This window comes from Serinus canaria, chromosome 12, assembly GCF_022539315.1.
Source record: "Serinus canaria isolate serCan28SL12 chromosome 12, serCan2020, whole genome shotgun sequence".
Classification (NCBI taxonomy): Eukaryota; Metazoa; Chordata; class Aves; order Passeriformes; family Fringillidae; genus Serinus; species Serinus canaria.
In genome coordinates, this window is record NC_066326.1 from 18,286,164 (window position 1) to 18,298,023 (window position 11,860).

The following is an 11,860-nucleotide window of genomic DNA, read 5'->3' on the forward strand; positions in this document are numbered from 1 at the left end:
TATTTTATTGTGTTCCGAGGCTTTCCTCAGGACTTGTTGCCGGCATTCCAGTCCTTCACACATCCCCCGGGGAGCACAAACACAAGCCCACAGCGTTTAATCATCGTGGCTGTGCTCAGGGCTGTCTCACGCTCTCCTCGTGCTGAGCCTGCCTTGCTTTGAATGTTCAAGTCCTACACAATAAACCTGTCTGGGCTCCGAGCGAGTGCTAAATGTATAAATGGGCCTCACGAAATTGAAACATGCCTTGTTCTCTCATGATTTTACACTTCCCTGCATCTGGTACCTAAAAATCACATTTTATCTTCCTGTTGTTTATGGCTTTCAAAATTCCTTACCTGAGGTCTGAGGGAAGGCTGGCAAAGATAAATTTACGGTCTCACTAAATTCCAAACACGGTAATATCTTTGGACATCACTGGGCTCATAGTGTCTGATGAAAACAAATATGAAATGTTCTGTAACTTTGTTATACCCAAGAAAGTTTGGTATAGACAGCTAAGTCACCATCTATGCAATTATTATTCTGAAGACAGGTAAACATATGGCGCAGTGGGAATTTTGGGAGAGAGCACCTGAAGGAAGAGAACAACCTTGTACTGGCAAACAGTGTAAAACTTTAATGATGTGAGGAACATTCCACCATAAAACTGCACCAGAACTCTGCTTTTCTGAGCTTTTCTACAACAAATGATGCAGCCATAGAGACCCTTCTGAATATTCACTTTCAGAGGAGAAACCATAGCATGCTAGGAGGAATATGTTTATATTAGAAATAACCACATTATAGCTAATGAATTTTTATTATTCTGAATAATAAGGTCCCAAAGGTGTAATTATGGCTGGGGTTTGGAGACTTTTGTTCTCCCCCAGGATTAGGATTCAGTGCCCAGTAATGTCTCTGAACTGATTTAACTACTCATAAGTCAGATGGTGGACCTTGTTCTCTCTTTAGTAAAAGTATTTTATTTATTAAGGTATTAATAGCACATTGATATTAAATGCTACATCAATATATATTAACTATAATTAATAATTATTTTTAAATACTTCATGGCACACAATATAAAAAACAGCAGACTTGTTAGGCTTACATTTTAAGTTTTTTCCTGCTACTTAGGTTAGCCAAAGATTTTGCATCACTTTTTAAAAAATTATCCAACTACAGAACAACTTATGGAAGTACACATATAAACATTTTGGTGCTATAAGTAACTGGTATTGCTTGGATGGTTCTTCTTGTCATTATTCAGAAATCTTCTTTGCTGCTATAAAGAAGTCTAATTTTATTAAATCAAAACAGAAGCTGAAGGCCTTTAAATATATTGGTATGGGTGGGATGGAACTAGAATACACTCTTTCTAATAAATAATAAAAAAGGGAAGTTTCTTTGAAAATTAACCTTTTAGAAGGAAGTCATACTGTTGGCTGACATTACGAATTAAGGTAACAAGGCAAACCTTTGAGAGGGTATGATACCTGGGGCATTTTTACTTGGTAATTTGTATATTAGAGAAAATCTGGGAAAGAAGTTGATCAAATATTGCAGAATAGTCCATCTCCACCTTTACCTTGCCAGCTCAAATTCTCTCCTTGAGGCTTCCAAGGTGGAGTTTGTTCAAAAAACTTGAAGGCTCTGTTTTTTCATTCTGTTCTTTGCTATTCTTCCTTAGCTGACTTTTCTGTATTTTAAGCTAAATCTGAAGTTTGTTTCTTGCATCTACGGCTGACTTTTAAACTGATTTTGTTTCCAGCAGCACAGGCAGTGTCGAGATTAATTAATTCATCTGGGCTGAAACTCAGAGCTCATCTGAAAGTTTATGTAAAGCTCTGTTACGTCTCAGACTGATTCTGAACTTGGCCTCTAATCTGTTTTTCAGTGGAAGTTTTGCTGTGCTAACTTTGGTAAGAAAGCCTACAAACACCAGAAGGTCTTCAGTCTGATTTTCACTCTCAGCCAGCACTGCTGATGAAGGGAGCAGTTCTCTTCTCCCTGCTTCTATCAGTGTAGGTGTTTGCGTGGCTGCAGATCAGAACAGATTGGGGAATTGATGTGGGTTCAAACCAACTGTTTGGGGGGCTTGGGGCTTGTTAAACCAGTCTGGTTTTAACCAGGTCACTGTGTGCTTCACCACACGTTTGTGTTGGGATAAGCAGGAGAGATGAGATCTCTTCTTCTGTTGACAGTGCTGGTTCAAAAGAGAAAAGTACTTGTTTGGGGTTTTTTTAACAGAATTTTCGCACTTAAAATCTTGGCTGTGATTGATCCGTGCATTAAAGTTGTGTAAGGAAGGAAACAGCATTCTGCATATTGCACAGTCTTTTGCTTTTATTCATTCCCTTCCAGCCAAGCAAATTCTAGTACTTACTACAGAGAGCACGGCAGGAGTGTGACCTTGAGCCTTTATTTCATTTTTTTGGCAATAAAATGCACATTTTTAATAGCCTTCACATAAATGCACGTGGAGGGTTTTTTCCTGCCTTGCCACCCCTGTGCTCTCCAGCTCCTTAGAAGGAAGAAGTCTCACAGAGGTTGACTCTGTTCACTGTCTGACTATCTCTCAAAAGAGACATTTTGCAGCTCACTGTATCTATTGCACAATAGAAAATTCCAGTTTGGGTCTTCACAGAGTTATCTGAATAACAGAGTTTTCAATTAAAATGATAGTTTTGCTAACCTAATATGGGAAGGTGAGTACTCACAGTCTGTCAGTCCATGAGTTGGTGGCAGTCTGAGCTGGGCTCAGCTCTGCTGTGTGGCTCTCTGTGCAGCTGGGGAATGCTGTGGTTTGGGAGGTGCTGGTTTCTCACTGATGCTGGGTTTGCTGCCCCAGAGTCTGCTCAATCAGTTCTTCCTCTGCTCTTGCCTCCGTGGATCTTCCTCCAACAAAACTGACAACTTTGTGCCCTTGGGTTTTAAAGTAGTGGGGAATTTGTCCTACTTTTCCACAGCATGTGTCTGTTTGGTGGAGGTGGCCGACTCCTGTGAGTGTAGAGTTGTTTCTTGCCTGTAACCATTAAAAAATTCATTTTCATAAAGCAGCGGCAGCATCTGGAATCAGCAACTCATGTTGTTTGTTTGAAATTTCTGTGATTGCACTGTTTGAAATTCTCCATCGCTCCATCTTTTATTTATTTAAAGCATGGGTTGTGGTAATTGTCACTGGTGCAGCTGCACACACATCTGACTTGGATTGTTGTTTTTATATGCTAACAACTAAACACCACCAGGTGTCCTCTGTTTCTCTACCAGATCTGAATTACCTCCTGGAGATCCTCCTCTGGATTGCAAAATACTCATTTTAAACACACCCCAGGGGTGAGGGGCTGCACACAACCCTTTTCCTCAGCTTTGAAAAGGTTCTGCTGTGCAGCCACTTGGGAGCTTTAGGGGATTTGCAGTGCCTGTTCTGTTACATTTTGGTAGCACAGCTTACCCCCTCACCCCCAAAAGCTTCTTTGTGACCCCATGGCTCATCAGTTTCCAAGGGATCATTTTCCAGCAAGGACAGGGAAGTAGCTGGCTATTTCCAGTGTCTGTTCCAGCAAGGACAGGGAAGTAGCTGGCTATTTCCAGTGTCTGTTCCAGCAAGGACAGGGAAGTAGCTGGCTATTTCCAGTGTCTGTTCCAGCAAGGACAGGGAAGTAGCTGGCTATTTCCAGTGTCTGTTCCAGCAAGGACAGGGAAGTAGCTGGCTATTTCCAGTGTCTGTTCCAGCAACGGCAGGGAAGTAGCTGGCTATTTCCAGTGTCTATTCCAGCAAGGACAGGGAAGTAGCTGGCTATTTCCAGCTGTCTCTTCCAGACCTGTTGCTGGAAGCAGCTCAGCCATCACCACACACAAGCTCATCCTGCTCTTACCCAGAGTTTATTAGCAGGAGCAGTGAGTATCAATCTACAAATAGATTCTTGCTAAGCTGAATAGCTGTCAAGATAATTGAAATAAAAATGAGCTTACAAGTAGGTAAATACTGAAATTTGTGTGTTTTCTTCTTGTCTTGGTCCTGTCTCCTTGCTTGTTCTAGTCAGGAAGGGATTTCTGTGACAGACTGGCAATGTGTGAGAGAACATATTTTTACACAGCAAAATATCCTTCTGTGGGATGCAGTGAAACACTGGGAGATGAAAATCGTGCTGTGTCCTTGCAGGTGGTGCACTGCAGGCTGCTCCATACTGGGCCAGGGAGATTTATTTTGTCCCCAGCAACTTCTGGACTGTCAAGGGAAGAAGAGAGCTCAGGAAAATGTCCTCTCTCTATGGGAGCAGCTGAAATCCCCCAGGAGCTGGGAGCTCTTGTTTTGTAGAAGTGATCAATACCACTCATTCTTCTTCCTGAATGCTTTAAACCAGTATCCCACCTCCCAGCTTTTGGAGAAGTTACACCTTATTTTGGATAAGAGATAAGAAAAAAAGCACATTTTGTATTTTTTCCCTTCTCTGTAGAGACATCAGACAGCAGCAAATGAGGGTGTTCCCTTATCAGATAGAACAGATAGAAGCCATAGGTTATCCCCAGTTCAATACTTTCTATTTTAGCTCTGTACTCCTGAAGTATTCACAGCCCTGGCCCTGGAAGGGTAAGAGAGCTCCAGCTGCATTCCCAGCAGCATTAACCTAGAGCCACACCAGCTGCTGGCTCCTCAATGGCTCTGTGAGGCCAGTGATGACAGCAGTGAAGGTGACTCCAGGAAGAAATCATTTCAGTGATGGCACTGTATGGAACAAATCCCAGAGCCTCCATTTCCCTCATGGTGGAAAGGCCATTCTTCATTCACCTAACTCCTTTTTGTGCAGTGTTACACACCTTGTGTGTTACTCTAATTAGTCAGTAGTTTCTTGTCAATTACTTTATTGGTTATTAACAAGTTGTTGTTCTGCATTGGTTGCTCACTCAAGCCCTTGGTGTGTGTGTGGAGGGACAGTTGTGTGTGAGAGATATTTTCATTTTTCTGTCTGATGGTGTAAAAACAGTTTATACAGGTGTGAGTTGTTTTTCACCCAGGAATAGATTGCTACGTATGGGGTTTGGCTGTCCGTCTCTGCTCCCACCCATGCTCAGGATGGTTTTTGCACCCTGGGCCTCAAAAGATGAGTCTGGACTCTGGGTTTTTTGGTCCTTCAGAATTGTTTATTGTTTCTTATCTATAAAGTCCCTTCTCTGCCCGACCTGGATCTGACCAGCAGGGCAGCCAAAGGCACTCTGGCCACCCCCAAGGAGGGCACATCTTTTATAACAAAAACTACGGATATCAGATTTACCTTTTATCCCCAATACCTGTCACCCTCGTCACCAGGTACACCCTCACCCCAGACCAATCCCCAAGTGCCAACACCACAGCAGGAGATGGATGACAAGAAGAAGAAAGAAGAGTATTGTGACACGCCCTGATTCCTCCATCTTGTCTCCACAACCCCCCTGTACCCAAACCCCAAAATCTGGGATTTACCCTATAACTATGTCTTCCCTTCACCATTCACACCCCAATGATTCCCACATGTTCCATCTCCTCATACACAGGTGGCACATCCCTAGATGGATCAAAATCCACCCACCAAGTGCTTCTGGCAACATTCCAAGGCTCCCGAGCCCCCCAAGGGTTCCCTCGGTAGCTCTGGACATCAGGAGGGATGGGCTGAGCTCCCACAGCTGTGTTACCAAACTGCTCCCACCAGGATTGCTTTCACACGGGGACTTGCAAAGTGCTGCCTTGACCAGGCCAGCCCCTGATTCCAGGAGAGCAGGCTCGAGTTTGTGAAGCCTTGCTTTATGGTTTTTCTACCTTACTGCAACAGCAATGCTTTCAGGGGCACTGACTGTGACAGGATGCTCCCTTCCTTACCACCCTTTATTTTTAATTTCCATTTTGTGAATGTTTCTAAACATAATTGGGTGATTAACCATGATGTTTGTTTATTCCTGTAATACGTGTCGATGGTGAGAAGCCATGTCAAGGGTGTTAGGCTGGGGGTGTGATGGTTTGAGTTGCTGAATGATCCCCATGGATTCTGCAGTGGTATTCCTGTGTATTTTAATTGATCTGCTGTTAATTACAGCTTAGCCACATTTGACTGCATGCTAATTCATCAAAAGTGACATCTTGTAGTTAGCTTGTACAATTTGTGTGTTGGAGGAACTTTATTGGACACCAGCTTGAATTCAAGTGTGGATTTAACTGCCTATGTTATTATTAATATGCTAATATATTTAAATCCTAAGGAAGGCAGTTACACAGCTTCAACACAGGACATTATTTATTAGCCTAATAATTGCAGCCACCAAACTGCATATTCTCACCATGAGGAGTTACCAAAGCAGAATTGAAATTCTGTGCACACACGAGAAAGAATGAGAAGGATCATTAAGCAGAATAAACAGCAAGTGACACTGAAAAATACATTACAGTGATATTTTAAGCTAATGCTTGTGTGGGCTGTGCAAAAGCACAAAGAGTTTATCTCCCCCAATCATTTCTGCAGTTCTGCTACTAAACAAGGGGCTTGTTCTGCTGCTTCCCTTCACCTGCCCAGGCTGGGCAAGGCCCTTCAGGCAAGGCAGGGAGGACGAGAAGGTGACAGGGCTGCAAAATGGGATAAAGATGAGGAAAGGTGTTGATCTGGAAAATGGCTGGTACACACTTGGTAGCCGTTTCTTCTGAATGTCATTTTAAATAACTTTCATTTTCATAAAGAAGTTGGTCTTAATCAGTAGGAATTTTTTGTCCTCCACAACGTGTTAATCCATGTTCTTTATTCTTTCTAGGTTCCAGTCCAACTGGAGGCTCTGTGTTGGTATAAACAGCCTCATTCCACAGATGAAAAGAAAAGTTGTCATTCTAGTTCCTCATTTATGAAAATATTCACTGGCCTTATACTATCAGTGCAATCCTAGCTGCTCTTCCATTACTTAAGCTGATTTATTTGAAATTGTTACAGTGGGAGATGCCATCAATGGAATTCATATTCTGTGAAAATTGGAGCTTTTAATCCTGAATGCAGTTTATAAAGTCACGGCAATAATGCATGATGACCATGAAAAATGAGAATATGCATCTTTTGACATTTTGTAATCATTTAGAAATGACCATGCTTATCTGTATTTCACATGAACTTTGTTATCTGTAATGGAAATGAAAAATATTTAAAAGGCCATTTTCACGTAGCTAATCAGTTCTGCAGGGTTTATGTTTCATTTTTTCTTCTTTCCAGGCTACTTGAAGTGCCTGTGTAGCTCTGTCTGAAATGCCTGCAGTCCACATGTGCACCTCACCTGAGCTCTGCTTTTATTTACTTCCCTTTTCTGCATTTAATTGCATAAGGCTTCATTTTCCCTATTTAGGAGAACCTCAGAGGATTTGAACTGCATTGCAGAGTAACAGTTAGACACTAAATCTTTTTTGTGGTGAATTTTTTTTTTCTTTTAGTCTCCCTTGCAGTTAGGAAATCTCCAAGGTGCTGTGTTTTGCAAACATCTCCAAAACTCATAATTGCATAAATGCAAAAGATAAATTATTGAATTTTAATATCTGTTGAAAAGGTTTCTCTTTCCTTTCATTTAGAGGTCCAAAACTGTTGCAGAAATCCCAGTGATGAGCTTATTTTGCCACAGCTTTGCAGGCTGCCTTGTTTGTATGTCTTACAGGCTATCTTATGTGATCCATGGCTAATACATTAGAAGACTATAGTTAAATTCTGTTAAACTTCTGTAAGAATATAATTTAAGTTTTGCTTGGGGTGATGGAGCTACCTTCCTCTAAGTGTAGCAAATTACATTAATCTCATAGTTAATTAGACTCATAAAGAGCACAACAGAGAAGGAACAGAATTAGTCATTCATAAAGATATCCTGTAAGGCACACAAACAAGGCAGCCTGCAAAGCTGTGGCAAAATAATCCCTCATCACTGGGATTTCTGCAACAGTTTTGAACCTCTAAATGAAAGGAAAGAGAAACCTTTTCAACAGATGTTAAAATTCAACAAGCTCTCTTTTGCATTTCTGTGATTATGAGCACACTGAGATTGGGAGATGTTTGCTGAACACAGCCCCATGAAGATTTCATAAGTGCAAGGGAGAGAAAAAAATAATATTTGCCTCAAAAAAAAAAAAGATTGAGTGTGTAACTGCTTCTCTGCAATGCAGTCCAAGTCCTCTGAGAGGCCTGGCTCTGCTCCTTCCATCAGTCCAGGTTAATTAGCTCCAAGCAGGCGACACCTCAGTGCTGAAAAATTCCCTGTATCAGTTATCAAAATTCAATCAGACCATTGCTATTTCTCCAAAAGTCTCTATTAATCTTTGGAATTTATTTGCCTTTTAAACATAGTGAAGATAGAAACAGTAGCTTCCACATGCAGACCATGAACCCCCCAGTGTGGCCAATAAAGCAGTTTGGCTTTCAGAGCTGTGTGAGCTTTGTTGTTGCCAGAGGGGAAGTTTTTAGATGTTGATACTCTGAGATTCCCAAAAACCACTCTGCTGTCTGTCTCTGCTTGTACATGTGTTTTTGTAAAATATTCTCTGGATTTCATGTCTGCCTTAGATTCCAAAACAAAATAGGACCTTGCTGCTGAGTTTCTTTAAGGAATTTGTGATGAGCTGGTGAAAGCAGTCTTGCACACAGGTGCTGAAGCAAGAAATGAATAGAATAGATCTGCAAAATTCATCTTAATTGTGTCGTGTCCAAAATAACACTAATCATAGATAATTTTGTAATCATTCAGAAATGACCATGCTTATCTGCATTTCACATGAACTTTGTTATCTGAAGTAAGTCTGGAGAAACTCTGGAGAAACTCTTTTATTGCAGGAAAAAAGAGAATTCCCTAGGAATGCTCACTTTCAGAGTTGATCCCAAATCTTTGAGATGCTCTAGATGGAAGCAATAAATTATCTGGCATGATGTTTTAAAATCAGGATGTTTAACAAAACCTCTCAAGTGCTTCGTGGTGGAAACAGTCTCAAATGGTTTGGAGAGACAAAATTTACATTCAGGCAGGTGGTTGGGGGATTTAGCATTGCTGAACTGGAATTAGAAAAGGAAGAGAGATGAATGCATTTCAGGAGAAATTATTTATTCCAGGCCCACCAACTTCCCCAAGGAAACAGTAAAAGGAGGTTTTGTTTCCCAGATTTAGGATTCTCTCAGACGAGGTAGGAGAGGAGCAGGAGGGAGCAAGAATTTCTTGGGAGAGAAATACAAAAATCTGAAATTTGGCCTCCCTTTTGTGTAACTAGGGAGGAAAATCACTGCTCACTTTTCTTCAGGTTAATGCAGGTGTGCAGCCATGGAGAAAGCACCACAAAATCTATTCTTTTTTGATACTAAACCAGAGAAAAGTGATTTCTGGTGGTTGGATTTTCTCTGAATTGAAGGGCTCATATTCAGTGCAAACTGCAGAGATGGAGCCACATAAAGTTGAATTTCAGAGAAGTTTTGCTTACTTCTAGTTCTTAAATTCTTATTTATTTTGCAAAAATTCTGTGTTCCAAAGGCTGAGAACTACCTAATGCATCCAGGAAAAAAAAAAAAAAAAGGCAAACTGCAGATAAGCAATTAATATCAAACCAAAATAGAAGATTATTCAAGGAGCTTGAAGCAGTTTTAAATTTTTTTCTGCACTTTGAGCCAACTTTTGAATTGGATAACTTGAATTTGAGTCCAATTGTGGGATGCCCTATTGCCCTGATGTTTAGGGTTAGTAGGAAACTCTATTTCTACTTGTCACCAGAGGATCTGGAATTTTGACAGCTGTGAAAGATGAAGATGCAAATCACCTTGGTCTGTTCAGATGCACATAAAATGTTCTTTCTGACATTTTCTGTAACATAAATCCTATTTACTTAAATACAAGGTTGTTAAATAAACAAATATATACTGAATTACTTTAGACTCATGTCCTACAAATAGTTTACATTACCTATTCCTGTTTGGTCTGCTTTTAGAACTATTCTTAGTAGATTTAATAAATAATATTTAATAAATTAAATTATTACATTTAATACATTGGATTTGATAAAAAATATATTTAAGAATAGATTTAGAAGCAAATTTATTACAAGATTATTAGACAATTTTCTTCTGTTGGAGTGGGACTTTGCTTTAATTCATCTTGCCCAGTAACCTGTAATTAATTATTTTCTAATGTATCACTCCAACTATACATTGGAGTGCCAGAATTTTGGTCAGGGATGTCCTCCTGATTCCCTTCTTTGGTGTGTCAGTAAAAATTGGCAAAGTGGTGTCATCCCATTCTAATCAATCTAAAACCTTGGAAGTCTTGAGATAATATTTCAGATTATTCTGAAGCCACAGTGACATTGAAGGGTTTTCTGATACACAGAACAAAAAGTTCCCCAGTTTCTGACCTGGGATTGCTAATGACATCATCTGGGGTTTATTTGCTTCCTTGCTCCTTGACTATTGCTCCTTTCATTTGCTGTTTTGTCAGAGCAAAACCACAGACTTTTACCAGAAGTCTGGGAAATACTGAAAAGCTTTTGCTTAAAACGTCATTTACATTTGATGGACTTAGAATACAGATCAGGAGCTGTTTTTCCCAGCAACTTGAATCTACTTCATTCAGAATATATTAAATTTTGGCTCTTTGCTCTGTTCACTGAATTCCTGAATAGCTTAATAATTACAGCAGGGGGAAAAAACCCTTCTCACCTAAGTTATCCATCTTATTTAGGGAAAAGTGAGTGCCACTGTTGATGGCAGAGCATACACTGAAGCAGTTGTGTTAGTCACTGCTCTCAGCTAGCACAGAAGGTTCTCACGTTGAATCAGGGAGATGTCAGCTGCATCTCTGGGTATTTTTAGTCCTTTCCTTAGGTTCTAATTAGCAGCCTCTTAAAACACAGTGAAAATTCTGATGGATCCTGGACTGGCTGTTTGTCTTTGTAGTAAATGAGAACAACAACTGTTTCTAAGGAAAAATGCTGTATTTGAGTTCCCTGTTGGAAACAGTCTGGGCTGATGATGCAGGTCAGCTTCTGTAAAGATCAATATGTTTGTAACAGCACTTCTTGGAAGGGCACTCTGCTCTGCTGCTGTCAGGGTTTGGATGTGTGTTTGAGGGGCTCCTGCAGCCTCTGGGAAAGGATGTACAGCTCTGCCAGCCCTTCAGCACAGAATGCAGGGGTATCTCCCTTCATTAACACCAGTGAACTAATTATCCCTGCATACCTGGGCTGGAAACCTCGGATACATTCTGAGCCCAGACTCTGGGATGTTACTGTTAACTCCTTTTTCAGTATAAATGATTATACAGCCAATATATGCCCAAATTTACAGCTCTGCCAGCCCTTCAGCACAGAATGCAGGGGTATCTCCCTTCATTAACACCAGTGATCTAATTATCCCTGCATACCTGGGCTGGAAACCTCGGATACATTTTGAGCCCAGACTGTGGGATGTTAATGTTAACTCCTTTATCAGTAGAAGTGATTTTACAGCCAATATATGCCCACATTTAAATTCTGATATTCTTGAATTTTGCACAGCAGTTTTTAGAGGTTTGGTCAGTGCTAGATTCCTCTCTCCACTCTTATTTTAAGTTGCTCAAGGGGAAGTGCTTTAAGGTTTTTATTTCAGTAGGCAGCTAACAATTTTATAGGTGTGTTTGGCAGATTTAATTACACATTACTGAGGAGAAAAAGGTTTCTGTGTTAGTTAAAGAAAAGATACCCTCACCTTTACAGGTAGCCTGAATTTAAGGAGGAGAACATAATCTGGGCCATTAAGGGGAGCTGCCAGTGCTGCTGTTGGAGCAGTGACTGGAAAACATTTCACATGGCAGGTGACCAGCTCTGCCAGGTGGAATTCCTGACTAGTTCCTGCTGTTTGTGCATATCCAAAGGCAG